This window comes from Hemitrygon akajei, chromosome 7 (assembly GCF_048418815.1).
Source record: "Hemitrygon akajei chromosome 7, sHemAka1.3, whole genome shotgun sequence".
NCBI lineage: Eukaryota > Metazoa > Chordata > Chondrichthyes > Myliobatiformes > Dasyatidae > Hemitrygon > Hemitrygon akajei.
In genome coordinates, this window is record NC_133130.1 from 159751521 (window position 1) to 159779143 (window position 27623).

Sequence of the window (27623 nt, forward strand, 5' to 3'; positions counted from 1 at the left end):
TTCTGGACTGGTTTGTCCCATGGGGACAGAGAATGGATGATAGGGTGCAAAAAAAAACATTGTTGACAACAGACATGGGGCATCCAGTCAAGAGGAAGAAGGAAGCATACTTAAGAAGGGGCTTGGGAGAGCTAGAAGAGGTCTTGGGAAGGCCTCGGTGAGTAGGATTAAGGAAAAACCCAATGCATTCTACACATATGTGAAGAAGGGGGGAATGACTAGTGTGAGGGTAGGACCGATCAGGGATAAAAGAAGAAACGTGCTTGGAGTCAGAGGATCTAGGGGAGGTCCTTTAAGAATACTTTGCTTCAAAATTCACAGTGAGAGGGATTGTGACGAACACGAGCTCAGTATAGAATAGATGTTTATTTATTTATTTAGGGATACAGGGTGGAACAGACCTTAGCCTTGTACCTTCAAGCCCCTGGAGATATACCCCATGTTATGACGGAAATTGAGGGAAGAGATTGCTGCACTTTTGGCAACGGTCCTTGCATTCTCACTGGCTGGCCACAGCAGTAGTACCAGAAGACTGGAGGATGGCAAATGCTATTCCTAAATTCAAGAAGGGTAATATGGATATTCCTAAAAATTATAGAGCACTGAGTCTTACATTAGTGATGGGAAAACTTTTGGAGAGGATTGTTAGAGACAGGATTTATAAGCTTTTGAATAAGCATAGTCTAACTAGGGACAGTCAGCCCAGCTTTGTGAGGAGCAATTCATGTCTCATGAACCTGATTGAATTTTTTGAGGAAGTGACAGAACAAGTTGCAGGTAGAGCAGTGGATGTGTGGTATACGGATTTTAGTAAACATTTGTCAAGGTTCCCCATGATAGGCTCATTCAGAAAGTCATGAGGCATGGAATCCAGGGCAACATAGAATCAGAATCAGGTTTATTATCACCAGCATGTGACGTGAAATTTGTTAACTTAGCAGCCGTTCAACGCAATACATAATCTAGCAGAGAGAGAAAATAATAATAATAATAATAATAATGATAAATAAAACATAATAATAAATAAACAAGTAAATCAATTGCAGATATTTAATAGATTAAAAATGTGCAAAAACAGAAATACGGTATATTAAGAAAAGTGAGGTCGTGTCCAAAGCTTCAATGTCCATTTAGGAATTGGATGGCAGAGGGGAAGAAGCTGTTTCTGAATTGCTGAGTGTGTGCCTTCAGGCTTCTGTACCTCCTACCTAATGAGAAAAAGGGAAAAGGACATGCCCTGGGTGCTGGAGGTCCTTAATAATGGACACTGCCTTTCTGAGACACCACTCCCTAAAGATGCCCTGGGTACTTTGTAGGCTAGTGCCCAAGATGGAGCTGACTAGATTTACAACTTTCTGAAGCTTCTTTCAGTCCTGTGCAGTAGCCCCTCCATACCAGACAGTGATGCAGCCTGTCAGAATGCTCTCCATGGTACATCTATAGAAGTTTAGGTGTGCGGATTCAGAATTGGCTTATCTGCAGAAGGCAGAGGTTGATAGTAGGAGGTGCATATTCTGCTTGGAAGCCTTGTTCCACAGGGATATGTTCTGGGACCCCTACTCTAATTTTAGAGTTTTACAAATGACTTGGATGAAAGAAGGGTGGGTTAGTAAGCTTATAGATGACATGAAGATTGGTAGTGTTATGGATAGTGTAGAAGGGTTATTGATATGGTGCAAAGCTGGACTGAGAGGTGGCAGATAGAATTAATTCAGGAGAAATTTGAAGTGATACACTTCGGAAGGTCGAATTTGAGGTGCAAGGTTAATCGCAGGATTCTTAGCAGTGTGGAGAAGTATCTTGTGGTCCACGTCTATATTTCTCTCAAAGGTGATGAGTTGATAGGGTGGTTAAGAAGGCATACAATATGTTAGCCTTCAGTAGTTAGGGGATTGAGTTCAAGAGCCACAAAGTAATGTTGCAGCTCTGTGAAAGTCTGGTTAGACCAACCTGGAATATTATGTTCTGTTCTAGTTGCTTCTTTATAGGAAGAATGTGGAAGCTTTAGGGAAGTGCAGAGGAGACTTACCAGGATGCTGCCTGGATTAGAGAGCATATCTCATGAGCTTAGGTTGAGTCATTTAGGGCTTTTCTCTTTGGAGTGAAGGAGGATGAGAAATGACTTCATAGAAGTGTATAAGATTTCAAGAGGCATGGATACAGCCAGTGCCTTTTCCCCATGGCAGCAATGGATAAGATGAAGAGACATAATTTTATGGTGATTGGAGGACAGTATGGGGGGAAATGTCAGGGTATTTTTTTAAAACAGAGCAGTAAGTGTATGAAACACACTGCCAGTTGTGGTGGTAGATGAAGACCCACTGAGGACATACAAGAGTCTCTTAGATAGGCACATAGATGAAGTAAAAATGGAGGGCTCTGTGGAGGAAAGGGTTAGATTGATCTTGGAGTAGGTTAATAGGACTGAAGATCCTATACTGTGCTGTTCTACGGCCTACTTTCAGTGTGAAAAGTTTGTAATTCTAAGCCTACTCTAGAAAGTTAAATATCAAAGCTCAAAGGTTTGGATAAGATCGTGACAAAGATCGTGGACTGGTTAACAGATAAAAACACTTAGGTTACCTTCAGCTTGGGAGGCTGTATTAGTGGGGTACTACACAGATTGGTTAGGGAAGAGGGGTGAGGCTCAACTGTTTACAAGCTATACAAATGAAATGAATGAGAAGGATCAAGTGTAATGTATCTATATTTGCTGAATATGCAAAGTTGGGGGTCATCACGTGTAGCGTAGAGGATGCAGAGGGTTTTGGGGGAACATAAGCAGGTAAACCGAAGAAAGTCGAGGCAGATGCAACATAACATGAAAAAATGTGAAGTTAAACTGTGGTATTATAAGGTTAAAGGTGTTGGCATACAGAGGGACCTAGATGACTTTGCATATGAATCACTGGAAGTTAGCCCGCAGGTATGGTGTAAGAAGGCAAAAGGTACATTAACACGAGAAATTCTGTAGGTGATAGAAATCTAAAGCACCACACACACAATGCTGGAGCCAAAGGTGCATAGGTATTTTAAGAGGATACAAAGCTACAATAATATAGTGCCAGGTGAGATTAGGGCTGGAAAATTATGAACATCACATACAAAATGCTGGAGGAACTCAGTCGAGTCAGGCAGCATCTGTGGAAATGAATAAACAAAATGCACTTCAGGCCAAGACCCTTCATCAGGATTGGAAAGGAAGGGCGAAGATGCCAGAATAAGAAGCCGTGGGGGAGGGGAAAGGAGGACCAGCTAGAAGGTGATAGGGAAAGCCAGGTGGGTGATGAAGTAAGAAGCTGGGAGGTGATATGTGGAAAAGGCAAAGTCCTGGAAAAGAAGGATTCTGATAGGAGAGGAGAATGGACCATTCAAGAAAAGGGAGGAGGAGGGGCTCCAGAAGAGGTGATAGGCAGGTGAGAAATTGTGGAAGAGGCCAGAATGGGGAAATGAAGAAGGTTGGGGAAAAGATTACTGGAAGTTTGCGAAATCAATGTTCGTTCCATCAGGTTGGAGGAATACAAGTTGTTGTACCTCCACCTGACAGCAGCCTCATTGTGGCAGAAGAGGAGGCCATGGACCAACATTTTGGAATGGGAATAGATTCAGGAATTCAAATGGTTGGCCACTGGGAAACTTTGCTTTTAGTGAATGGAGTAGCGGTGCTCGACAAAGCAGTCCCCCAATCTAAGTCAGGTCTCACCAATGTAGAGGACAATGCATCAGGAGCACTGGATACAATAGATAATTCCAACAGATATTTGCGGGTGAGATGTTGGCTCACCTAGAAGGGCTATTTGGGGCCTTGAATGGAGGTGAGGGAGGAGATGAATAAGCAGTGTAGGGAAATGAAGAAGAGGGGGACCACTTCTGTTGCTTACAGAGTAAGTCCCAGGAGGGAGATTAGTGAGGACGGATGAATGGACAAGGGAATCAAGGAGCGAGCAATCCCTGCATAAAGAATAAGTGGTGGGGGGTGGGGAAAGGGAAGATGTGTTTGATGATAGGATCCTTTTGAAGATGGCAGAAGTTAAGAAGAATGATGTGTTGGATGCAGAGGCTCATGGGATGGTAGATGAGGACAAGAGAAACTTATCGCTGTTACGTTGGCAGGAAGATGGGTTGAATGTGACTGTCCAGGAAATGGAGGAGATGCAGGTGAAGGCAGCATCAATGGTGGAGGAAGGGAAACCTTGTTATTTGAAGGAGGACATCTCTGATGTCGAAAGGAAAATGTCAAGGAATAAAGTCCAAACCTATTCAATATTTCCTTATAACTCAGGTTCTCCAGTCCCAGCAACATCCTTGTAAATTTTCTCTGTACCCTTTCAACCATATTTACGTCTTTCCTGTAGGAAGGTGACCAAAACTGCAAACAATACTCCAAATTAGGTCTCACCAACATCTTTTACAACTTCAACATAACATCCCACTTCCTGTACACAATACTTTGATTTATGAAGGCCAATGTGCCAAAAGCTTTCTTTACGGCCCCATCTCAATGAATTTTGGACCTGTATTCGCAGATCCCTTTGTTCTACCGCACGCCTCAATGCCCTACCATTCATAGTGGAAAATCTGTCCTGGTCAGTCCTGTTAAGAGCAGCACCTTGCACTTGTCTGCATTAAGTTCCATCTGCCATTTTTCAATCCATTTTTCCAGTTGGTATAGATCCTACTACAGGGTCTAATAGCCTCTTCACTGTCCACTACACCCCCAAGTACTGGCGTCATTCCCAAATTTGCTGATCCAGTTAACCACATTGTCATTCAGATCATTGACATAGATGACAAAGAACAACTGACCCAGCACCGATCCCTGTAGCACTCCACTAGTTACAGGCCTTCAGTCAGAGAGTCAACCGTCTACTACCACTCTCTGGCTTCTCCCACAAAGCCAACATCTAATTCAATTTACTACCTCATCTTGAATGCTGAGCAAATGAACCTTCTTGACCAACCTTCCATATGGGACCTTGTCAAATGCCTTTCTAAAGTCCATGTGGACAACATTCACTGCCTTGCTTTCATCAACTTTCTTGGTAAATTCCTCAAAAAACTCTTAAGATTGGTTAGACACAACCTACCATGCACAAAGCCATGATGACGATCCCTAATCAGTTAATGTCTACCCAAATACTTATATATCTGGTCTCTTAGAATACCTTCCAATAACTTTCCCACTCTGATGTCAGGCTCAACAGTCTATAATTTCTTGGTTTATTTTAGAGCCTTTCTTAAACAGCCGAACAACATTAGCTATCCTCCAATCCTCTGGTACCTCACTTGTCACTAAGAATGATTTAAATATCTCTGCTAGGGCCCCTGCAGTTTCTACACTCACCTCCCACAGGGTCCGAGGGAACACCTTGTCAGGCGTTGGGGATTTATCCACCCTAATTTACCTCAAGTCAGCAAAAACATCCTCCTCTGTAATCTGAATAGGGTCCACAGCCTCGCTGCAGTTTTGCCTCACTTCTATGGACTCTGTCGCTTTTCCTGTGTAAATACAGGTGCAAAAAATCCATTTAAGATCTCCCCCATCTCTTTTAGCTCCACACATAGATTACCATTCTGATCTTCCGGAAGACCAAAAGAGATGTCCTCCTTCTTTAAAATATGAAGTTCCCTGGTGCTCTCCTCCTTCACTTTTTCTCATGGCCCACTGTCCTTTCCTAACCCATTCCTTTTTCTCCAGCCCTTTACCTTTTCCTCCTCCCAGCTTCTTACTTCATCGTCCCTCCCCCACTCACCCGGTTTCACCTATCAACTTTTAGCTTGCCCTCCTTCAACTCCCCCAACTCCTTATTCTGGCATCTCATCCCTTCCTTTCCAAGTCTGATGAAGGGTCTCAGCCCAAAATGTCAACTGTTTATTCATTTCCATTGATGCTGCCTGACCTGCCGAGTTCCTCCAGCATTTTGTGGGGTGGTGCTCTGGATTTCCAGCATCTGCAGAATCTCCTGTGTTTATGACATTATGAACATGCCTGGTTTCTCTACCCAAGAAAGAATATGCAGAAAAGATGTCAGCTCATTTCCAGTCCTGCAAGAAATATTACACATTGAATCCTCTTGATCAATATTTGGAGTCATTTCAGAACCATCTTCAATCTGAAAACTCACTGTGATTTTCCAAGAGATCATTTACAAACATTTAAGTGGTCATCAACACCAAATAGAATGGTTACAATGGAGGTTCACTAGACTGATTTCTGTGACAGTAGATTATCTTATAAGAGTTATTAGACTGTAAACAGAGATAGTAATCCAACCACAAACAAGAGAAAATCTGCAGATGATGGAAATCCAAGCAACACACGCAAAATGCTGGAGGAACTCAGCAGGCCAGGCAGCATCTATGGAAATGAGTACAGTCGACGTTTTGAGCCGAAACCCTTCGGCAGGACTGGAGAAAAAATGCTGAGGAATAGATTTAAAAGGTGAGGGGAGGGGGAAGGGAGAGAGAAGCACAAGGTGATAAGTGAAAACCAAAGGGGGAGGGATGAAGTAAAGAGCTGGAAAGTTGATTAGTGAAAGAGACAGAAGGCCATGGAAGAAAGAAAAAGGGTAGGAGCAGCAGAGGGAGGCGATGGTCAGGGAAAGAGATCTGGTGAGAGAGGGAAAAGGGGATGGGAAATGGTGAAGGGGGAGGGGTGGGAGGCAGTACCGGAAATTTGAGAAATCAATGTTAATGCCATCAGGTTGGAGGCTACTCAAACAGAATATAAGGTGGTGTTCCTCCAACCTAAGTGTGGTCTGGACATATGTTGCGATGGTGCTTCCCCTGCCTGGGCTGCCATGAACCACAGCTCACAGACACAAATGTGATCAGCTATTTAAGAAGGAGATTTCTTCACACGTAAAATAATCGCATTTGGACAGGAACTAGTAGGATGGGAAATAGCTTCTTCCCCCAGGCCATGAGACTACTGATCTCCCTGCCACCACCCAGGTCTCATCACTTATGAAGCACTAGTAGTGTTATACTTTTAAAACTTGTGTCATAAATATACCTGATGTTAAATGTCAATCTTATAGAATATATTTTATTTAATTTATTTGTGGTAATATTACTTTTTTTGTTGTATGTGAGTTAAACATACTGTGTTGTGCACCTTGGTCCAGAAGAACGTTTTGCTTGGCTGCTTCCATGTGGTGGTGAATAACAATAAACTTGAAGTTGAACTAATGAAGTTTGGAATCCTCTATCCAAGGTAGCTTTGGAGACTCATTTGCTCGGTATAATCATCCCAGATAGATGGATTTTTAAAAAAATATTTTTGGAACAAAAAGGATTGGAATTAGTGCAGGAAGGTGGAGTGTAGGTAAGAGATCAGCCATGATTTTAATGAATGGTGGAGCAGGTGTGAGGGGCCAAACCTACAGCTTCTATTTTTCATATTCTGAAGCTCATAATGCAAACTTATGCTACAACAAAGTACTGAGAAAGTGCAGTAATCTCAGGGGTACTATAGTTTGGAGCAGTTATTAAACGAAGGCAGATGTTAAAGATGCAATGCCACAACTTCACAAAGGAGCAGAGGAACCTACCCCCAGTGTCTTGACCAACAGTTACCATCAATGAGAAACTCATCCATCTTGTGTGAAAATGGGTTACAGTATTTATCTTACATTGCAACAGTGTCTACACTTTGGATGTCAAATGCTTTTGGGATCTCAGAGTTGTAAAAGTAGTTTGTAATGCAGATTTTCTTTTTGCGCATCCTCCAATTCAAGGCATTGCCAATTTCAATAAGATGTAGTTATATGCTTCCTTCACTACTCATATCTATAGTAACTTAAATAGTATCAATACGTGTCCTTTCCATTGATCTACAAATTAAAAGCTGTGTGTGATAAGTCTAAATATAACTGTCCAGCTTTATTTCACACGGTATATATACCCAGCGGCCACTTAATTAGGCACACCTGCTTGTTAATGCAAATATCTTATCAGTCAGTCATGTGGCAGAAACTCAATGCATAAAAGAATGAAGATATGGTCAAGAGGTTCAGTTGTTGTTCATATCAAACATCAGAATAGGGTAGAAATGTGATCCAAGTGATTGACTGTGGAATCATTGTTAGTGACAGAGTGGTTTGAGTATCTCAGAAACCACTGATCTCCTGGGATTTTCACTCAAAAGTGTCTCTGGAGCTCACAGACAATGGTACGAAAAACAATAATTGGATCCTCGACCTCCTAACCAGAAGACCACAATCTGGTCTGGTTGGTGATAACATATCTTCCTTGCTGACGATCAACATTGGCGCACCTCAGGGGTGTGTACTTAGCCCACTACTCTACTCTCTATATAAACATGACTGTGTGGCTAGGCATAGTTCAAATACCATCTATAAATTTGCTGACGATACAACCATTGTTAGTAGAATCTCAGGTGATGACAAGAAGGCATACAGGAGTGAGATATGCCAATTAGTGGAGTGATGCCGCAGCAACAACCTGACACTCAACGTCAGTAAGACGAAAGAGCTGATTGTGGACTTCAAGAAGGGTAAGACGAAGGAACACCTACCAATCCTCATAGACAGATCAGAAGTGGAGAGAGTGAGCAGCTTCAAGTTCCTGGGTGTCAAGATCTCTCAGGATCTAACCTGGTCCCAACATAGCGATGTAGTTATAAAGAAGACAAGAGAGCGGCTATACTTTATTTGGAGTTTGAAGAGATTTGGCATATCAACAAATACAAACCTAAACTTCTATAGTTGTACCATGGAGAGCATTCTGACAGGCTGTATCACTGTCTGGTGTGGAGGGGCTACTGCATAGGACCAAAAGAAGCTGCAGAATGTTGTAGATCTAGTCAGCTCCATCTTGGGTACCAGCCTACAAAGTAACCAGGACACCTTCTGGGAGCAGTGTCTCAGAAAGGCAGCGTCCATTATTAAGGACCTCCAGCACCCAGGGCATGCCCTTTTCTCACTGTTACCATCAGGTAGGAGGTACAGAAGTACCTGATGTTTGATATGAACAACAACTGAACCTCTTGACCATATCTTCATTCTTTTATGCATTGAGTTTCTGCCACATGACTGACTGATAAAATATTTGCATTAACAAGCAGGTGTACCTAATTAAGTGGCCGCTGGGTATGTTCAATATACATAATTGATTTACTTATTTATTATTTTATTTTGTTATTTTTTCTCTGCTAGATTATGTATTGCATTGAACTGCTGCTGCTAAATTAACAAATTTCACATCACATGCTGGTGATAATAAACCTGATTCAGATTAAAATCCAGCGAGCGGCAATTCTGTGGGCAAAAGTGCCCTGTTAATGAGGTCAGAGGAAAGTGGCTGGACTGGTTTAAGCTGCTAGGAAGGCAACAGTAACTAAAATAACTCTGTTTTACAACAGTGGTGTGCAGGTGAGCATCTTTGACTGCACAGCACGTCAGAACCCTGAAGTGGACGGGCAGCTGCAGAAGACCACACTGTGTGCCATTCTTGTACCTAATAAAGTGGCCACTGAGTGTATATTGCTTATTTTTCACAGCCATTGAGTCCAAATCCCAAAATTCCCTATCCAACAGCATTGTGCGACTTCCTTCGGAGGCAATTTGACAAGTTGGCTCACACAATCTTTCTCAAGGGCAATTAAGGAGGGTATAATTGTCAGTTTTGTTAGTGATGTGATCACAGAAAATGAACAGATTAAAATAAAAACATATTAAACCTCCAAATGCATTTTCTAGGACTGGTATCAAACGCAAAGTCCCTTAGAAGAATTTAGGGCGTTGCGAGTTGTGAGGGAGGGAGGACATGTTAATTCTTAGAAACAGAGAGGTGGAGAGTCTTTGGGAGGGAAGTCTAGAGCTTTGGTCCTAGGCAGTGACTGAATTCCAGGATGTGAAGAGGGCAGAAGTGGAGGAGCACAACTATCTTGGAGAACTGAAAGAAGTTGTAGAGTCATAAAAGGATTTGAAAAACAGTGATAAAAAGGTGAAAGTTGGGGTACATTGCAGTGAAAGGTAGGAAGTGATTGCTGTGACATTGTTGTCTTAAAATACCAAATCTACTCACAGTTCAAACTACTCAGAACTCACCAAACTATCTGAACCATTACAATACATCAAAGTAACAAAAATTTAAATAACCAAAACACTCCAAGCAATTCAAAGTTCCGATAAAGGCTGTCTGAATCCAAGAGTCACAAACCACTGAAAATGAAAATATCCAAAATATACTATCTTACATAATGCATATCACCAAAAACTCACCCAAGATCACCAAATCATCTGAAAGTTGCTAATAGGGAGAATAAGCAACCCAAGGAAAATACACAAAATACTAGAAGCTCACTAAAACAATTTGAAAATTGGTAAAATGTGAAATTTACCAAGCCGTCAAAACCCTTTAAACCTTGTGAGTCATAGATTAGAATATCATTCAAATCATTACAATATACCAAAGTAACAAGAATTAAAATACAAAACACTCAAGCAATTCAAAGTACTGATACGGCCATTTCAATCCAAGAGCCACAAACCAATTATGGACAATCTGGCACATCCTCTCCATGACCTACTGAATAAGCAGCAGAGAACGCTTTTGAACAGGATCATTCATGAGAACACACATCCTAGCACAATAGTCTGTTTTACTATTTGGTACATTATTATTGTGTATATTATTCTGTACTTTATTATATTAATATTGCTAAGTGTTTTTAAACATTGCTGTTGTAATGAAATAATTTCCCACTCAGGATCAATAAAGTATCTATTATCAACAAAATATCAAAATATATCATTGCCATTGGAAAAACTGAAACTAACCAGAATTTATTTAGTAGAAACTTACTATTTTTTAAAAAAAATTAAAAGCCAATACAAATTGTCAACAAATCATCAAAACGTTGCCAAACTTGTTTAAAAAAACTATAAACATTGAAACTCTCCAAGCAGCTGGGAAATCATTAAGCCATTGGAAACTCACTAGAGGTCAATGGAAACACACTGAACTATCACAAAAATCCCCAAATTACTCCCAAAACTGACTAAACCATTGGTAATTTACCAAAGTAAGGGAATAAAAATCACACACACAAGGCCACCATAAATTAAGGAAAACACAAGAAAATTAATCAAAGCACCGGAGAATTGTGACCTCAAAGGGGATTTAAAGGCATCCAAACAATCCCCACACAAAAAGCGGCTACACTATCCATCAATTTCCAGCTACTTTGTAGAGTCCCTGGAATGTGCAAGGGATGAGCAGAGAGCCCCAACCGTCCCAAGCTCTCGAGTGCAGTTTTACATCTATAAATAGAGGGTATGAAGTCAGGACCTGCGAGCACAATGCTGCACACCCCTCGCCTTCAACGTGCCTCACTCCGCAGACCTCAAGGGGTTAACATGGGCCGGTGCGATGCCAGCCCGACAAAATAAAAATGGAAGAGCGTGAATTGAAATGGTAGCGCACATTCTAGGCCTGGCTGCGGGGGGAGAAAAAAAAAGCGATTCTTCGCTCTCTTTTTTTTAAAGAGTAAACACAGCGGCTGCCGGGCCCTCCAATTCCATCTCTCATGACTAATCACGCTCTTTGTTGTGTTGGATGGGTGCCCGGTCCAGGCACGTGACGCGGTTACCGGGGCAACGGAGCTCTGACTAATCATTCGCGCGCTGACCTTTATTCCCCGGGGGAGGAGGTTGTTGGCGGCTGCCGGAGGAGTGCGGCAGCGCGGCGGCGCTTCTCGCTTTAACTCCTTCAGCGCGATGGCGGCCAGCAGCTTCACCCCAGCCGAGCCGGACAGCAGCGACGCCAGTGCGCCGACCGGCAGGTGCTTGCCATGCCAAGGTTAGAAAGGTTACCCCGGAGGGGGGGGGGGGGGAAGAGAAAAAAAATGATTTAAAAAAATTACTGCCGTGTCGAAATGGCACAAGGTTGAAGCACCAAAAGCAAGTCCTGTGGATGCTGGGAGTCTGCAGTTTAATAAAAATCATGCTGCAAGCTCAGTCAAAGAAACAGGGTTTATGTTTAAATGAGCTTTAAATATCATCAACCATGTTACTGCTTCCCTCATCACAGACGCTGCCTGGCTGATTGAGACTTTCCCAGCATTTTTGCTTTACAACTGATTACTAGGTAAATCCGGAAAAATACAGTCTCCAAGGGCTGTTTAAGAATTTTGACATTTATTGTGTTGCTTCCAATTTATTACTGGGATAGGTAGTTTCTAAAATCACAAAGGCAAAATCAGATTCCATCTTTAATGAACAGTGACTTGTTTACACTGAAGACACACTTGCACTATCTTCACATGGTCTGGAAGCTCAGGACTGCTGCCAAACTCTAAAGATGGAGCCAGAATGTTAACAGGGTAGGTTAGACACCCTTCTGCACAAGGGAAGGTACACATTGGTAGCATTCTTCCATAATTGTAGTTGATGCTATGTTAATTTTTGTGAACTTCAGGTTTGAGAGTGTTAGATTTAAATAAAAAATCAGAGCTTTTAAGGTTATGGAGGGAGATCAAAGATCACTCTTGAACAAGTTCCAAGGGCTAAATGCCTTCTTGGTCTATTTTCACTCATGCTCTTATCCCCACAGCTTAAAGACAACTTACATTAATCTGGAATTTTAGATGTAGGAAACATGCCAAGGTGTTTCAATGGAGTATCAAATATTGCAAGGCTGAGATGAAGTGGATGTGGAGAAGATGTTTCCCATAGTGAGTGAGTCTAGGACCAGAGGGCACAGCCTCAGAATAAAGGGACATACATTTAGAACAGATAAGGAGGAATTTCTTTAACCAGAAGTTGGTGAATCTGGAATTCATTACCACAGATGGCTGTGGAGACCAAGTCATTGAGTATATTTAAAGCAGAAGTTGATAGGTTTTTGATTAGGGTGACAAAGGTTATGGGGAAAAAGCAGGAGAATGGTGTTTAGAGGGATAATACATCAGCTACAATGGAATGGCGAATAAGACTTGATGGGCTCAGAGGTCTAAGTCTATTCCCGTGTCTTAAGGAGAGCAGGAGAAGGTTGCAAAGTCAAAAATGCAAGGGGTTCTGAGATGCTGGAAAACTTGAGCAACACACACAAAATGCTGGGAGAGCACAGCAAGTTGAGCAGCATCTATGGAGGGGAAAAAAAACAGTCGATATTTCGGGCCGAGACCCTTCAACAGGACTGGAAGGGAAGGGGCAATAGACAATAGGTGCAGGAGTAGGCTATTTGGCCCTTCTAGCCAGCACCGCCATTCACTGTGATCATGGCTGATCATACACAATCAGTACCCTGTTCCTGCCCTCTCCCCATATCCCTTGACCCCACTATCTATAAGAGCTCTATCTAACTCTCTCTTGAATGTATCCAGAGACTTGGCCTCCACTGCCTTCTGGGGCAGAGCATTCCACATATCCACCACTCTCTGGGTGAAAAAGTTTTTCTGCATCTCAGTTCTAAATGGCCTACCCCTTATTCTTAAACTGTGGCCTCTAGTTCTGGACTCACCCATCAGCGGGAACATGCTTCCTGCCTCCAGCGTGTCCAATCCCTTAATAATCTTATATGTCTCAATCAGATCCCCTCTCATCCTTCTAAATTCCAGTGTATACAAGCCCAGTCGTTCCAATCTTTCAACATATGACAGTCCCGCCATTACGGGAATTAACCTTGTGAACCTACGCTGCACTCCCTCAATAGCAAGTATGTCCTTGCTCAAATTTAGAGACCAAAACTGCACACAATACTCCAGGTGGGGTCTCACCAGGGCCCTGTACAGCTGCAGAAGGACCTCTTTACTCCTATACTCAATTCCTCTTGTTATAAAGGCCAGCATGCCATTTGCTTTCTTCACTGCCTGCTATACCTGCATGCTTGCTTTCATTGACTGATGTACAAGAACACCTAGATCTCGTTGTACTTCCCCTTTTCCTAACTTGACTCCATTTAGATAGTAATCTGCCTTCCTGTTCTTGCCACCAAAGTGGATAACCTCACATTTATCCACATTAAACTGCATCTGCCATACATTTGCCCACTCACCCAACCTGTCCAAGTCACCCTGCATTCTCATAACATCTTCCTGACATTTCACACTGCCACCCAGCTTTGTGTCATCAGCAAATTTGCTAATGTTACTTCTAATCCCTTCATCTAAATCATTAACGTATATTGTAAACAGCTGCAGTCCCAGCACCGAACCTTGCGGTACCCCACTGGTCACAGCCTGCCGTTCCAGAAGCTGGTCTGATCATCCACAATTGGATATCAGCCAAGCATTGATTATTTTAGAGACAGGTGAAGGTTGAGTGATGTGGTGAGATAGTATGGGATGTTGTCAGCCATGTTAATGCTGGGGCTGGTCAATTCTCTTAAGATTGCAAACATGGTAGATGACAGTTATTTAACCCTTTGTGTCCATTCTACTTGAGAAAGTGCTACCCAACCTCATCCCTCCTTCCAGCACTTTGTCTATAATGTGCGGGTCAACTTCTCCAAGTACACACCCAAGCACTTTATAACAAGGTTTCCTGCTCAACCATCCTTTAGAGCAGTGAGTGCCAACCCAGCAGTGAAAACTTTCCCTTATATTTCTTTAAGGCTTTGGTCAATTACTTATAATCAATCTTGTTTTTGACACCTTTTCCACTTACTCCAGGTCCCATAATTTTATGCACCTTTTTACAGTCTCCTTTCAGTCACCTTTGTTTCAAAGAAAACAACCTGTACAACCAATATTTACTTCCAGCTAAAATTTTCCAGTTCTGCCTGCATCCTCATAAATCTCCTTTACTTGTTCTCCTGGCCATTCACATCTTCCCTGTGATGTGCTAACTAGATCTGCACACAAGACTTAATCTTTGTGTAACATTCTAGATAATCGCCTGGTTCCTGTGATGTGGCAATAAAGCAAAAACCTTTTAATGCCACTTTATCAATTGGTCTTGGTAGCTTTACCCCCCCCCCCCCACTTTATATCTCTCAGTATCCTCCCATTTATTGGTTACTCTTCTTGCTTTGTAACACTTCCACCCCCCCCCCCCCCACCATTACATTATCTCATGCTTCATGAGAATAAATTTTGTTGGCCATTTCATTGCCCAACTGACCATACCATCTATATCTTCCCACAGTTGGAAGATTTTCTTCTTACTGTCAAGCATATACAAAAAATGTCTCTTCTGTAATGTTATTCTTCATGTTCCTATATTTAAATCTATAATATTAATGCCAAAGAACTGGATATAGAAGCCCACTGGTCAAAAGAACACTTGTTTTTGCTTACCCTTTGCTTCCTGCCTCTGAGTTCCATTTGCCTTTTTAATCATGTTTGCTTCCACCTATACCTATCTGTCCCAACTCCACCCATCCTCCCAGAACCATCTGCCCATTGCCCGTCAACTCTCTTCAGTCCACCTATCACATTCTGGCCCTTGTCTCATCTTCTTCCCTCTCTTTATCCTGGCCATTTTTCCTCCCACTCTCAGTTCCAGTGCAGGGTCTTAACCCAAAACTTTGAAATAACCACACAAATGTTGCTTAACTTACTGGATTCCTGATTAATCTGTGTCTTTCTAAATGAAAATTTATTCAGTATGGCAGAACTGAACTCAATAACTTGCCCATCACTGAAGTTAGTGACTGACCTTTAATTACTCAATGTTTCCCTTACTTTTTAAACAATGCAAGGACATTAGTGAACCCCGGCATCATTCTTGCAAACAAGGGTATTGACAACTGATGGTCACCTCCTCCATGATGTCCTCCCTTGATTCTTTCATCAACCTGGTATATACATTCAGTGGCCACTTTATTAGGTACACCTGTACACCTGCTTGTTAATACAAATATCTAATCAGTCTATCGTGTGGCAGCAACTCAGTGCATAAAAGCATGCAGACATGGTCAGGAGATTCAGTTGTTGTTCAGGTCAAACATCAGAAAGGGGAAGAAATGTGTTCTAAGTGACTTTGACTGTGAAATAATTGTAGGTGCCTGACAGGATACTTTTAGTATCTCAGAAACTGCTGAAATGGGAGTTTCACGCACACCTGCCTCCAGAGAGTTTACAGAGAATGGTGTGAAAAACAAAAAAAATCTAGTGAGAAGCAGTTCTGTGGGTGAAAACACTTTGTTAATGAGAGGAGTCAGGGGAGAATGGCCAGACTGGTTCAAGCTGACAGAAAGGCAAGGGTAACTCAAGTAACTACGTGTTGCAATAGCGGTGTGCAGAAGAGCATCTCTGAATGCACAACATGTCAAACCTTAAAATGGATGGGCTACAGCAGCAGAAGACCACAAATATACCCTCAGTGCCCACTTTATTCGGTATTACCATCAAGATCTGCACCTACAGCAGCTAAAACCTGTGCCCTGGCCTTCCTTTCTGTGTATTTCATCTCATTCTAGGGATCCACTTTCAAAACTATTAACTCATTAGTACTTTATTATTATGTCATCTAATATTTCATAGTCTTCCTCCAGTGTCAACATGAACCTTCTGTTGTGAAGAGAGCCTCAAAACATTTATTTTTAAGGACCCACGTATTAGCTCTGAATATAGAATACACAATAGTCTCTGCTCTTAACTTAGTTATCTTCTACAGGGAGCCAGAATGTTTATAACAATTTTGAATATTTGAAAACAATTTCTTAATGATATATATGTATAGTTTCTGAAATACATCTTATGGAAATGTTTGATGATGAACTTCAATAAAAAATAAATTACAAAAAAATGTTTCAAACCCCTTTTCAACTTTACCTATTTCATTTTTATTGTCTGTCCTACATTTTCAATACTTTTCGAGTAGTACCTCAGGCTTCCAGTAATCAAGGATCAATCTCTGCTATGAGCAAATCATAAAACGGGGAAGCAGTTTTTAAAAAATGACTTAACTTATTGGCGTTCAGGTTTAGAAAGCTGTGTGTATCAGCTGGAGGTGAGAGACCCTGAAATTTAGGTATTCTCTTAATTAGCATTGGCTGCACCAATTCAAACAAGGAGGCCAATTCTGATTTTTTAAATCCTCCATCAATATTAACATTGCTCAATGATCTCTTTGTTTTTGAGAAGTTGTCAATGTCCAAAACCAAAATTGCAAGAGTATCAAAAAAATCAAATGCTTTGTAGTGATCAGGCAGCACCAAGATAAGATCTAAATGGTACAATCCTGCATTGTGTGAATCAAGGTGAAACATGGTATGATTGTGCATAGGGGATATACTTGACATAGCTTTGCTGAACGTACCCTGGATGTTTGATAGAACCATGTAAATAAAGGCAGTGTTAATGCCTCTACAATGCTGTACCTTCTCTAAACTTGTTTGGTAAGACAGAATAGAAACCAAAGCCTTCTTGAAAAATGCAATTTCACCTCTGACTTCTGACTGTCACCGGCCACATTTGGAGCATTTTACTCAGCATTACTTTCTTTAACTTGCACAAGGATGAGAAGGAGCATTAATCACAATATTCAAACAAGAGTAAGTCTGCAGATGCTGGAAATCCAAAGCAGCACACACAAAATGCTGGAGGAGCTCAGAAGGTCCAGCAGCGTATGTGGAAAAGAGTAAACAGTCAACATTTCGGGCCGAGACCCTTCATCAGGACCTAATATTTGTGGAGTAGTTTTACAACAAAACTAATAAGCCCAAGCAAATAAACTGAAGTAATCTTAAGGATTAGGAGACCTTTTTGCCCACATTCCATGTCAGCTCTATCAAAAGATCTATCTACTAACCCCATAACGTTTTGTTCTTTCCCCATTACCCCACAGGCTTACACATATTTATCTTATTCCCTCTTGAAAGTTATTACAGAATCTGCCTCCACTACCATTTTTGGGAGTGCACTTCCAGATCATTACTCGTTGCTACATACATAAATTTTCTCTTTATCTCCTCTCTAATTCTTCTGCCAATTATCTCATATCTGTGTTGTCTCGTTGCTGATGCTCCAGACAGCGGAAATAGTGTCTCCCTATTTACCATAATTTCTAACATTTCTAATAACTCATATTTAACCACCTCTCTTCTAAGAGCATTTTTATACTTAAATTGATCAAGCTAATAAATTTCATCTTCCCCTCTCTAATACCTTGGCATTCTCCATGAAGTACGGTGCCCAGCAAAGGACACAATATCGACAAGAAAATTTGCAGATGTTGGAAATCCAAAGCACCACGCACAACATGCTGGAGGAACTCAAGCAGGTCAGGCAGCATCTGTGGAAAAGAGTAAACAGTCAATGTTTTGGGCCGGGACCCTTCAGCAGGACTGAAATAAATGATGCAAAAAGGTGAGGGGAGGGGAGGAAGAAGTTCAAGGTGGTGGGTGATAGTTGAAAACTGGAGAGGGGAAGGTGGTGAAGTAAAGAACTGGGAAGCTGATAGGTGAAAAAGGTAATAGGTTGGAGAAGGGGGAATCTGATAGGAGAGGGTACAAGACCATCGAAGAAAGGGAAGGGGAGGAGCACCAGAGGCAGGTGATGGCATGTAAGGAGATCAGGTGAGAGAGGGAAATGGGAATAAGAATGGTGAAGGGGGGGCAATATTACTGGAAGTTTGAGAAATTGATGTTCATGCCATCAGGTTGGAGGCTACCCAGATGAAATATAAGATGTTGCTCCTCCAACTTGAGTGTGGCCTCATCACAGCAGTAGAGGAGGCCATGGACTGACATGTCAGAATGGGAATGGGATGTAGAATTGAAGTGGGTGGCCACCAGGAGATCCTGCTTTTTCCAGCGGATGGAGTGTGTGTGCCTGGCAAAGTGATCTTCCAATCTATGATGGGTCTCGCCGATATACAGGATGCCACATTGGGAGCACCGGATACAGTAGAACCAACAGATGACCCAAACAGACTCGCAGGTTAAATGTCGCCTCACCTGGAAGGATTGTGTGGGGCCCTGAATGGTAGTGAGGGAGGAGGTGTAGGGGCAGGTATGGCACTTGTTCCATACACAATATTCTAGTTGGGCCCTAAACTCGGAACTATGAAGATTCAGATTGACTTCCTTGGCTAAGAAAAAACAAAGAGTATAAATATCTGGTTCACAAAGGCAGTAGGAATTATTTATAACTCCTTTTCATTTCTAGAAACAGGTGTCTTACAAGAGACATTATGTTTTTTTTGTTACTGAAGCTCAGGCTTATTATTGACTTACCTTAATGTAGAGAGGACCAATTTAGACCCTGGTATAGCACCATACCAGGATCACTCTGATTACTGGAACAAAGATTCAAGCAATGCCTGAAAAATATCATAGTACCATTAAAATAAATTGTTCTATATACTTTTTAGTTATGTTGAAAGCTTTAAACCAGGGTTTCTCAACCGGGGTTCAGTGAGATGTCGCTAGGGGTTCCGTGAGAGATAGTGATTTTTAAAAAAAATCACTTTTTTGGGCATAGCATAATGCACAATGCCAGCACTTGCAGTGGTGGGCAGTGACCGAGCAGCCCCATGAGCAATCCTGTTAGATGTCTCTCAGCCCAGTATGGCAGTGTGCAGTGGGATCGTGCTTATTTGTTTGAGTCTACTCTCAGTTTTTGACGCTAGGAAGGGGAGGCCATTGATAATTGGTGAGGGCTGTATTTGCACGGAGGGGAGGACACTAGGCTGATGAGGAGTGTGAAGTGTATTTTCCAAGGATTGAACTTGGCTGTGATGTCAGCCTCTCCCTCCTGTATTACCTCCCCCCAACTTCCCCTTATATGCCACTGACTGACTTATGGGAGCAAACAAACTACCAGTGTAGTAGAAAATTGGAGGGAAATCTTTATTCGAAAGACGGTCCAGTGTGGTGATTTTGAAGAGGAGGTGTGAGATGGAAGAGGAGCATTCTAGGCCCAGGCCTACAGACAATTCTGACAAGGTCAATGATGAAGAATTACAATCTTCTGAATCATTTCACTGCACTAGTGCAACAACGGATACACAAAGAAGTCTGTCTTTACAATGAAAGCTACTTATCAATGGGTTTTACATGGACTGGTGATCCAAGTTGTCCTATTCCATTGCGCCTAGTCTGTGGCAAACAATTTACAAATGAAGCAATGGCTCCAGCAAAATTGAAAAAAAAACTCAACTACAAATCATAGCCATATGACATGTAAAAGTGCTGATTATTTTAAACAACTATTGGAATCTCAAAACAAACAGATTTAAGCATTTGAAAATAAAGTCACAGTCAATAAAAAAAATCAGGAAGCAAGTTATTTAGTAGCTTTAAGACCAGTTCACTGGAGAATGTTTAAAAACTTTGTGAAAACCTGGACAAAGAACACACCAATCTCCTCCTGCAGACAGAAATCTGGTGGCTTAGCAGAGGAGGAGTTCTCAACAGGGAGTTCGAGCTGAAAGGTGAATTGCAGGAGTACTTTCAAGAAAATAGTAGGCCAGATTTTGCTAAGTGCTTTGAAGATGAAGAATGGCTGCAGAAACTAGCCTACTTAACAGACATTTTTCATCATATGAACCAATTGAACAAGCCCCTGCAAGGCTCTGGAGAAAATGTTTTGACTAAATGTGACAAGATTCTTGGATTTAAAATGAATCTGAATCTTTGGAAAAATCATGTTGTAAAAGGAGATCTTGAAATGTTTCCACTGCTGCTTGGGCTTGAAAGTGAGGAAGGATATCAGAAAGTCTCAAGTCTTATTTATCCTCCCTTTCAACACAAGTGTATGACTTGGACGAGGGACCCTTTCTTTGAATCTTCTGCTGAGAGTAAAAACTTGACTTTGAGAGAAGAGGAAGAACTTTATGAGCTGCAGCCTGATCATGCACTCAAGATGAGAATTACTGACCTGCAGGACAAGTTCTGGATTTCTGTGAAAGAAGAGTATCCTGCCATTCATAGGAAAACAATGAACATTGTGCTCCAGTTTCCAACTTCTTACATGTTTAACAAGCATCAAGAGCAAGGATAGAAATCATTACATTTCAGTTGAAGGTGAAGTCTGTGTGTGCTTACCTCAAGTTCGACCTTGAATTGAGAAATTTATAATGTTTGAGTTTTTAAAATTTATGAAAGGGAAAGAAAGATTAATTTTAAGAAAAGTAAGTTAAGCTTAACTCTCTTGTTTTTTTTATTTCAAGAAAGGTTGCCTAAAAATTCATTCTCTATTCAAAAGACAATAATGGACAATTATTTTTGGATTATTATATCTACAACTTACTGATCATGCTAACGTACCATGAGCTGTAGATATAATATTTTTTATGCAGGGGTTCCCTGAGACATGAAAATTATTTCAAGGGATCCTCCAGGGTAAAAGGGTTAAGAAAGGCTGTTTTAAACTGTTAGTTATATGAGTATTGGAAGTTCTAAGAACTTAATGTTCCATTCTGTATAGCATACTTTAGAAGGAATGTTAACTAGGAATGGAACAGAAGAGGTTTACTTGGATGATAGCAAGAATATGGAGAAGTTGTGGTTGCTCTCCTTAGAGCAGAGAAGGTTGAAGGGAAATCTAATCAGAGTATTCAAAATTGGGAAAATATTTTGCTAGAGTTATCAGATTATAAACCATTGGTCTCCTCATTGGTAATCATCCAAGAAAAATGATAAAATAATTGACAAAACCATTATAAGCAAAACAATTTTTATTATTACAAAGAGTTGATATGATATGCACAATCTGAAAGAATCATCAAATCAGAACCCATAGGAACATATAAAGCAGTTAGACATGTATTTGAAGAGGACTAATTTGTAGGATTAATAGGAAGAAGCTGGGGTGTGGGACTAAATTAGATAGCTCTTACTTACCTTATCTAAACTTCTCATGAATTTGAGCATCTGCCAAATCTTTTCTCAACTCTCTCTGCACTAATGAAAAGAGCTGCAATTTCTGCTCGTAATTAAAACCTCACATCTTTTTCTTTATTCTTTTCCACTTTCTTTATGGTTTTGACATTCTTCCTATTATATTGTCAACCATGACAAAGTCAGTAACAGACTTTGCTTTCTGCAGGGCTCCTTAATGATTCGACTGCAAAAAGTATTTATTGCCTACAAGGGCTTTGGGATATCCTGGAAGGTACCATATAAATGCTGTCATTTTTATCTCTATTCAGAGCACCTTAAACTGGATTTAATACTAAACCAGTGATTTCTGCCTGTTTGGCAGTAAACTTCTTTCTGTTTTTGCCTACATACAATACCTGAAATCACATACAGTTTACACAGTCATTTTTAAAAACTTGTGTTTGTAACCCCTTTAACCTTCCTCTTAAAGTTATACACTGGAAGTTGCTTGGCTATTAGTGCTCTTCTCTTTGAAGCTGATGTCTGTGAGCACAAGTCCCACGCTGGTGACTTGGCACAAAATCCAGAGAGCTATACTAAGGGAGTGCTGCATTGTCAGAGGCAATCTTTCAGACTGAAGTCCTGTCCTTTGTCATAGTTCTTATAAAGGTTTCTATAGAATGATGGTAAGAGCAGAGGAATTCTTTCTGCTTTTCTGGCTAATTAATTTTTTAAATCGCTAAATCAGATAATTTGGTATGTTTTGTTGGGATCTTGCTGTGCAAATATTTCCTACAATTGATAGAAGTAGTAACTGCACTTTAGAAGGTATTTTGTTGGCTTTAAAGTTTTGGGATATTCTTAGGTTGAGAATGGCGCCACATAAATGCAAGTGGATAGAGAGCTGCAGTGAGCTAGCCATTAGACTAGCAGTCAAACCTCTGGAAGTGAGTTCAAACCCCTTCATGGCAGCTGGGAGTTTAAATTCAAATAATTAAATAAATCTGAAGTCTAAACAAAAAAGCTAGCCTCAATAATGGTAACCATGAAACCACCGGATTGTTGTGTAAACCCATCTGGTTCACTAATGTCCCTCAGGGAAAGAAATCTGCTGTCCTTATCCAGTCTGGCCTAAGAGCGAGGCCAGACCCACCAATGTGGTGACTTTTAACTGTCTGCTCTGTTCACGAGCAGTAACAAATGGGCAATGAATGCAGACTTTGTCAGATATGTCCACATCCCACATCCTGTGGTTAAATAAAACTTAGTTCTTCAAATTGTACTTCTAAATTACCGTCATGCTGTTATAGAAAAGAATGCTGTTAAACATTGAGGTGTAAAAGCCTCAGTCTTGAATTAACAGAAAAATCAACAGCTATGTATTCTGTCTGCTTGTGTCTTTTCCTCCTATAACACACCACGTTTTGGTGCATGGCCTGTATTCAGAGCAACACGCACAGACACACACAGAGGGACTGAGCAATCTCCCCTCTAGCTGATAGATTAGACATTAACTAAATGAGTTGAATGCACAAAACCCCCATCCATCTGCTACTGACTTAGGCAAGGACCCATTCGCAAGACTCAGCTGCTTGCCTGGATCTGCCCAGATGCACTCCATGAAGAGGCTGCTGCTATGCTACGGGGGGGGGGGGGGGGGGGGAAACAAAATGAGAAAGCAGTCCCTTGATAGATGACAGGAGTTGAAAAGAACCTGTTAACCCATTCCCCGGTTAGCTGATGACAACATGCACATACAATACAAAGCCCAGGAAGATTCTGCAAACAGCAATGCTATAGTGGCCAAATAATCTGGTTTTTGCATAGCTAGTTGAAGCAATGAGCATAGGATAAAATACCAAAGCTACATGCCCTGCTTTTCTTTAATCTACAAATTTAGATATCCCTCCAGGAGTAGGATTTTTAAACTCTACACTAGGATGAGTTCTGCCAGTCCTGGATGTGTGAGATTAGAATGCTACCCATCCTAGTTGAAACTCGATAAAGTTCTTACCAAATAATTTTTGGGGGGTTTGTGTATGTGGGTCTGTTACGTTTTTCCAAGCTATTCTTTCAGATACAGCTTTCTTGAGACAAAATGGTAATCCCAGTAGTGCCTCAGCTAAGGCAGAGATAGGGTCACTAAACCTGGTTTCGGTGCACCTGGACCAGAAATGAGAAATTCATTCAAGTTTCTACTCTAGATCACTACATGAAATGTGAAATGGCCATCATGCCCTCTCTGCTTGAAAAATATTTTCCACTGACAGTCAGGACTCAAAAGTTCAAATTTCCAAATAAATTTATTATCAAAATACATATATGCCACCATATACTAACTACTCTGAGATTCATTTTCTTGCAGGCATTCACAGCAGAACAAAGAAGTAAAATGGAATCAATGAAGAACTACTCACAAAAGACTGACAAGCGACCAATGTGCAAAAGAAGTCAATCATTGTAAATGCAAAAAAATTATAATTCAATGAAAATACCAATTTCAGACAAATTAATGTGAAAAATATCAGAAATATGCTGAATTAAAAGAGGAAATTGAAAGACTATGGAACATGAACAGGGTATACATTATCTCAATAGTAATATCTACAACTGCTATCATCCCAACATCACTGCATAACTGCATTAAACAATTAGGCCCACTGAGCAATATTTATGTTATCCTTTGCTCATTGCTCTATCTAACTGTGCTAAATATTTATGTAAATATTTATCAGAAAGTCACAATACTAAACCACAATCTGTAAGTTCATAGCAATTGAGAAATGAGTGCGCTTGGCTATGCCTGTACCTTAGGTTTTACCAGATTGAACTGAGAAAAAATAAAAATAATAAATAAACAAGTAAATAAATCATACTGAGAATATGAATTATCGAAGTTTTGAAAGTGAGTGCATTGTATTCAATGTTGAGGTGAGTGAAGTTATCCATTCTGATACAGGAACTACTTGTGATTAAGTAGTACTTGGTGATAGGGGATGTGGGCAATACTCGTGGCATTATATCTAATAGGAAGCTTCAATAGGTACATTTAATGTCAGAGAAATGTATACAATATAGATCCTGAAATTCTTTTTGAGATTACTTTTTAGTAGCTTTATGAATACCACTGTAAAATATGTTACCGAACCAACAATATGTAAAAAAGCATGGAATATGTGATGGATGCTGGATACAGTGGGGGTGGGGGGGGGGGGGGGGGTTGGTTAACTAAGGAACTGGATGATGCCAGAGAAGATGAAATAAATTTTTTGAAAATCATGTTTCCACTGACAGGGGTCAATAATTAAAGGACACAGGTTTTAAGATATTGGCTCAAGAACCAGAGGGGAGTTGATACTATTTTTTTCACAGAGCAAGTCATTATGATCTGGAATTCATTGGTGATGGAAGCAGATTCAATAATAACTTTCAACGGGGAATTAAATAAATAGATAACAGGAGAATAATTGCAGAGGTATGTTGAAAGAGTACCTTGAGATTACTTGAAAAAGCACCATGAGCACAAGAGTCCAAATGGTCTCCTTCATTGTTGAAGGATTCTATGCACTAAAAATCAAGAAACAAAGAAAAAAAATAAACATCAGTTGTTTAATGCAGCTGAATCTGCTATACAAGCATTTTCCAATTTACAACAATCTTTTAGGCAACTTAAAGACTGTCAGCTTGTTGTAATTTAGATGCAGGATTGCTCTTGGCTCAAAATTCTGAAACCACAACAAAAGGAGAGATCGAGAGACCAAAGAAAGCACTTTGCAGTCTGATCAAACAGCCAGAGACACAGGCAAGATAATGCAGATATAACAGTCTCCAAGCCCCAGTCAAGGTTCTGACTAACAACTCTCAGGAATGTGATTGCACAATGAGAATCATATGAAGTCCCACCAAACCCAAAAGTCTGAACATCAGAAGAGAGCCCAGACTGTATCTGAAGATTCAGGCTCTGCTTTCAGCCAATTGGATCACTGGATGGGAAAATAAATATTTCACGTGCAACTTGCTAGTTTCTCTAGTGCCTTAGTTGGCAGAAAGGAATGCCTCATATGGTACTTAGCAAAGGATTTGTGGGCTGCTCATTGAGTCTAAAATCAATAGGCAATCCCTTGCCTTCTCAGGGATTTGCTATAGAGCCATACAGCACAGAAACAGGCATTTCAGTCCATGCTCACCTTTTGACTTATCTAAATTGGAAGACCCTTCAAACTCAGTCTCTAATTGATTTAATTGTACTAGAGACAGGTAAAGAAAAATGTATCAGTCTGAACATTCCTGATGCTTTTTTTACAAATTGCTGATGTTTGGACACCCAGTGATAGTACCTATTATTTGTGTTTTTTTTGTGAGAATGTGAGTTTGGAAGATGTTTATTGCTCTATCATAGTTGCCCTGAGAAGCTGGTGGTGGAACAAAAGGTTCATATAACTGATGGTTCTGCTGGATAACCGCAGAGAACAGTTATTAATCACTCATATTGGGTTGGGACTCCAATCATGTTTTGGTTTGTTTCAGGGTAGAGAGCCAATTTACTACCTTGAAGCAAATTGATGAACCTGTTGGGTTTTAACAGTAATCTGACAGCTTCAATGTCCTGACTTGTTAATTTTGATTCTGGTTTAAGCTGAATTCAAATTCTCAAATGACCATTGAGAAATTTACTTTCAAATGAATTTGTGTTCAGGAACTTGAAGAGTGACACAAGTTGGCTGACACCAAGGAGAGAATTCCGCCTGTCTTTTTGGCTCATTTGGTAGTAATTTTTAACTGTGTCAAAGGGCAGGGTGTGAGCTCATTATTCAGACCAACACTTTGATTGCAGTGGTTGAGTATACTGCTCTTCAGATGTTTCACTAAAGCAAGAGATTTCCTGCCAGTGAGCATTAGGTACACTGGACAACAATTTTTTTCAGAAGTGTTGCTTCCTCAGATATTTTTTTTGTTTATGATAGACTGCTTGAAGCTGTGTACAAATATAATTTCAGACTATTATTATCATGTAGGAATTTGGAGAAACAAGAAGTGAACTTTTATTGAATGTAATGCGTTTAATTGCATAACAATATTGATGCTTTGCAATGGTTCAACTAAGCTAAAAATGTTCTGTTTTCATTTGTGCTCAGTGTCTGAGGCTTCTTGCTTAAGGGTCCAACAATAATCAGCCAGCATTGATGGATTCCAGTTGCCCTGATATGGTTTCTCCACAACTACAGTGTCCCGGTGAAACATTTCACCATGCTTGTTACCGACTGTGCCAAGATTTGCAGGGAAGAAGTCTGAAATGAGAATGCAGTAAATGAATCTTTAGTGACTTGTTGCATTCATGGTTTTGTATGGGTGAAGCATGTTGTCAACCAGATGCATGTAGTATGGAGCTCCATAGTTGCCAGAAAAATGTTCACATCCTTGAATACCTTCCATGTGATTCTCTCCAGTCCCACTAGAAGTTTTTTTGAATTGCCTGTCATTGATGATGTGTTTGATTTTGTGGACCAACAAATAAACTTTCCTTAATCTTGCCATCAGTTATTCTAACTTGAATTATGAATTAAAATAGCAAATACAGGTGATTTATAAAAACAATGTGATAGGGAAATTTCATGGTGATTTCATGATCAGCAGCTCAAAATCCACAAGATATACCTAAAAGTATTCAGGAAGCAAAATCTTTGTTGTTCAGTGCAATTAGTGACACTTTTTAAGACAAAGTGAGGGATACTTCCTGTTTATGGGATTTTCCTCTGTATGAAATAGCCGCCAAATTTTACTTACACGGTGCTTGTGACTACAGTTTATCATGGATGTCTGAGAGATGTGATGCATAAGCATCTTTCTTTCTCAAGAGGATGAAATGGGCTTCTAGAGTAACTTTA

General features: G+C 40.6%; 1 long non-coding RNA gene across 1 annotated transcript; it reads left to right on the forward strand.

Moving 5' to 3' along the window:
- Positions 1–11661: 11661 nt before the first annotated feature.
- On the forward strand, positions 11662–27269 carry LOC140731080 (uncharacterized). The gene is made up of 3 exons (XR_012099727.1): positions 11662–11826; positions 24104–24669; positions 26874–27269. It is a non-coding gene; the product is annotated as an uncharacterized lncRNA (long non-coding RNA).
- The last annotated feature ends 354 nt before the right edge of the window (positions 27270–27623 follow it).